Source organism: Adiantum capillus-veneris, chromosome 29, assembly GCF_014529385.1.
Source record: "Adiantum capillus-veneris isolate H3 chromosome 29, ASM1452938v2, whole genome shotgun sequence".
Lineage (NCBI taxonomy): Eukaryota > Viridiplantae > Streptophyta > Polypodiopsida > Polypodiales > Pteridaceae > Adiantum > Adiantum capillus-veneris.
The window spans coordinates 70,217,632-70,222,318 of NC_140959.1; the positions used below are offsets into that span (position 1 = coordinate 70,217,632).

The following is a 4,687-nucleotide window of genomic DNA, read 5'->3' on the forward strand; positions in this document are numbered from 1 at the left end:
TCTACATTCCTAGACCCAAAGACTTCACTTTGAACCTCCTTCACTTGCTTCTTAAATTAGCCCCTTTTGGAGCCTTTCCTAGCCTATAAGCCGTATCCGCTGCTACCTGTCAGCCCATGACCTTTATAGCTGCTTCATTCTTTTGCCATGCTTCTGCTAGCTTGCACCTATCTGCTCATGCCATCTTCTATGGTCGACACACTTTGGCTACACCAACGACATAAAAATGAACAATTCAAAATTTTTCAAAGCATAACATAGCATTGGCATTGCATCATATTGGAATCTCTACACATGTTTAGATTCTAGAGAGGTTGAGAATACCACCTTGATTACCTTTCCAATGAAGATCGGTTGAACAGTTGAAAGCTTCAATCCTTAGTAGCAAATTAGTGTGTAATTTAGCAAAATTAGTGAAATTAGCAAGGGGTTAGTGTGAAATTAGACTGTGTAAACACACAATTGGAAAGATTCATGACAAACTAGGGTAAAATGAACACATTGCTTCATGCACACACATCCAAAATCCACAAAACCATAAACACACAAATGAAATTAGTAGTGAAATTAGTGAGCAAACACATCCAAAGTCTTTGATAAAGATGTTGACATCGCAAGAGGCAGCCATGCATCAAGATGACGATGCCAAAATTTTGTGCACCAAGCCTCCCAACAGTAATGCCATCGGAGCAAACACATTTAGCAAGCTCGGCAAGCGATAATTGAGAACTTGCAAAGATTTAAAGGCCGTGATAATTTGAATTTTTCCAACATGTATGAGTAATCTATGGAGCATAATAGAGTTAACGATCACGTATAGTGGAAGGATTTCATTTGATTGCAGTGCCTAAGCTTAGGGCTCAAATTGGGGAGGTTCACGTTGCCTAAAGTGCAAATTGGCAGGATTTCAAGAAGGCTTTGCAAGAGGAATACTTTCTTGAAGATTTCTAGAGAGTGACCAAGAACAGTGTTATAAAGTGGGTACAAAAAAATAACAAGGGTTTATCTTCCAGGAAGTTGCTATTGCAAGAGTTTGAGAAGAAGTTTGCACAGATTTCTACATCAGAACAAAGAACGATGAAGCCAAACATGGTGAAATTACTTGCTCAAGTAGCTAACCCACGCCTTCAAAAGAGTTTGGCAACTGCTTGAAGACCCAAAGGGTGAGTTAGGCTTAACTTTTTATTGGAAAATTATTTTGAAGCAATTAAGTGGAAAAAGAGGATGGACAAGCTAATTGTGGTTGATCCTATGGACCTGATTGAAGAAGAATCAACGGAGAAATCAACACATGCAAAGCCCAACTTGGAGGAGCCACTTCTTGATGAACTAGGAAAAGGTATACAAGAGTTAAATTTTAACATGAAACTTTTTAAACCTGACGGTTTAAGTGCATGGGGCTATGCCCTTCATGTAGGGATTGGGATGGTCAATGCATGTGGTGTGACAGTTCGGATTATGAACGTAAACTATGGGATGATTTTAATGAAGCTTACAAGAAAACTATAGTCTTTTGGAAAGACAGTGATGGGGGAAGGGATGGCCAGACGCACACACTCCAGCATCCCACATCTGACACAGCTCTAGACACCTTGCCGGAGGTTTTTCTTGGTCAATACATACAACAAAATCACAAAAATCTGCTGCATCATCTTCGAGTATCAGATATCATCATCTCAAATCGGTACACGAGCTCCTACACAACCATTCCAAGCTCTCGTGCTCATCCATGCAAGCTTGCACAGGCATGGTTTCAGGAGGAGACCCTCTTGACCCTACTTCAGAAGCCCATCTCCCAACTTCTCCCAACCATCTCCACCCGCCTACACGGGGAGGCACACACAGAGAAGGGAGATGCGGACCCTCCTTCACTCCTCTCAACCCCGTTTGATGACTCTCCTCAGGAGCTCCCAGACAACAGGGGCCCTCACGCACTTGAACTTGGCTTCGCTTACCTCTGCAGACGACAGCCAATTCCAGCCTGGTCGCACTCCTCTCTGGCTTGCGCTCCCCTTATGAACTGCCCCTTGGCGTTCCTCTCTTTTGCACCCCGGCCCGCAACCCGTTGGCCTCTCTTTCCACTGCCAATCTCCTGACCCATACTGCCAGCTGTTTTTACTTTTTTTAGGCCTCTCCTTCCCACAACATAAATTTCAACCAAAGCAATGGCCAAGCATAGTATCATACGCCTTCAAGGTGCTAGCATACGCTATTATATCTAGAAGAGCACCTTTTCCTCACAAACAACAAAAACAGCCCAATGCTTCCTCGCCACAGTGATGTTGAGCATACAATGCAACCAATGCGCTCCCAGTGATGATACTTTTTGAAAAAAATATCCATCAAGAACTTCTATTGTTTCATGAGAGTACCATATTGGCATGCATATCAAACAAAGCATTGCCGAGTACTACATCTCTCCCAACAGTCCCTAACTAGCAACCCGATTGTGAGCATTTTCATCCATCTCACGTAGGGCCACCGCTGGCGTTTAACGTACAAGCATAGGTGATGGGAATGCCATATGGCATTCCTTCACGTTTGGTTAAAGCAGTTCTGAGCTTCCTTGTCATCACCATGTCAGGTGCCCTATAAAATCTCCTGATAAAGAGCTCATCAAGAACCATATGCATGCTCAGGTGCCTCAACAAGAACTGAGCATTCTACATTGTATCATCATTGCCCTCCCCTCTAGTTGAGCATTTATGCTCAACCATAGCACTACAACGAAACAAAAACCAAACGACGACCAAGATAGATCCACAAACCTCCAAGAACTGATAACAGGTATGTACACTATACAGCAAGCCACTTTTCTATGGCTATCCTCCTGGATCAAAGGGATAGCTCCAATCAAGCGTGCCACCTCGCATCCGGATGCGAGATAAACAGGGCATATTGTCCCTTCCCATGAAAAACAGTCAGACCTCAATATAAACCCTCGCTAGCAGCGCATATGGTAAGCCCCAAAGTCTCATCCTTGTCACCATGAGCAAGAAAACCTGTAAAGAAATCAACAAGGCCCGGACTACACTCCATTATGCATGTATTTTCCTTATGAGCATATGTGGTAGCCACTTGGGCCTCCAAAAGACTACTAAGAGCATATATCCCAGCAAAGAGGCACACAAAGGCTTTGTACACACTACTAGCATATGCATTCGCATCATGATCTATAGAAGGGCTCTTCACTTGAAAAAGAGGCATATCTTCATTAAGCAAACTCTCCAAAACTTTAAAATCGACCTCGCTGAATATGCATACATCAGTCTGAGGTGAAATAGGAGGAACATCACCTGTCTCGAATAAGAGATTATAGAAAAAAACAAAGTCATTACATCTGCCACCAGCATGGCCCTCATCCTCTAAGACCACCTTACCTGGGCCCTCGTTGCTACAAAGAAACTTTGACTCTACACTCATCACATCTCTGACTCCTCTTTGCAGCATATGCTTAGCAAGAGAGAGAAAGGCCTACCCTCCCTCCTGCTGTGGCTTCTCATCAAGAGGTACACACTCACTCAGAACATCAGCATTTTCAACCCTCTTATGACTACCTTCATGCAAGACTTCTAAGGCAACACTAAAGGAGTGGTAACAAACTCTCCTCAGGTACAAAATCAACCTCTTCTTGGTGTGACATGCAAGAATCAGAATCAGAATCACCAGTATCCAGCTCAGACAAGCTCCAGACCTGTGTAGCCCTTACCAAGTCTTTGCGTAGAGCTGAAACATCCAAATCATAAACATCACCACAACATGGGTCGTACATCTCAGACAAGCCCTCCTTGTCCTCCCTGAGATCTGATCACTCTCAATCTCATAGCCATTGCTGCCTCTATCGATAGCTACATCATCTGAGTCATAAAGATCATGAAGATATTATCAAAGACGCATTCCTTGTCATGAGACAATAGTTGCTCATCTACAAAATCCACCTTGTGCTTAGCATATGCATCAGGAGAATCATCGCTTTTTCACACTCATCAATGTCCATAGCAAGAGGTAAAGAGCTCATAAATTGCCAAACATCACAGGAAGAGCCAGATGCACTACACTTCAGATCATTTATCTTACATGAGCCTTCTTGCCTATCAAAAGTCTCCAGAACTTGGTTCCCTTCCCTGCCATTATGAACTTCATCTGGACATTTTGTTCTGATGTCCCTCATGTACAGAGAGAGGTCGAACATCATAGATTCATCGCTAGAGGACTCCTCATCAGCAAACGCTCCAACAAGCGGAATACAATCTATAGACTCGTCAACCAAAAACAAGCTTGCGCTACAATCATCAGATTCCAAATCACTGCAATAGCCACTCTCGAATAACTCATCACCATCATTTGTCTGGCATGGAGCATCATCAGCCATTTGCAAATCCCTCTCTGCATGCACATCTGATAGACAATGGAGCATCATCAGCCATTTGCAAATCCCTCTCTGCATGCACATCTGATAGACAATGGAGCATCATCAGCCATTTGCAAATCCCTCTCTGCATGCACATCTGATAGACAATGTGCATTATCATCATAGACAACCTCAAATTGGCTATGCAACATTTTCTAGAACTCATCTTGCAATGACTCGAAAGCAATTTCAACATAACTTTCTACTGAATCTAGAGGCTTTGGCAACCTCCAATAACGCATCAACAATGAAACCTCCAAGGCGGTCCAGCTATGC

At 43.2% G+C, this 4,687-nt stretch overlaps 1 pseudogene; it reads right to left on the reverse strand.

The window, feature by feature from the left end:
* Positions 1-1,290: 1,290 nt before the first annotated feature.
* LOC147419367 (uncharacterized) lies at positions 1,291-4,424 on the reverse strand (annotated as a pseudogene).
* Between the last annotated feature and the right edge of the window lie 263 nt (positions 4,425-4,687).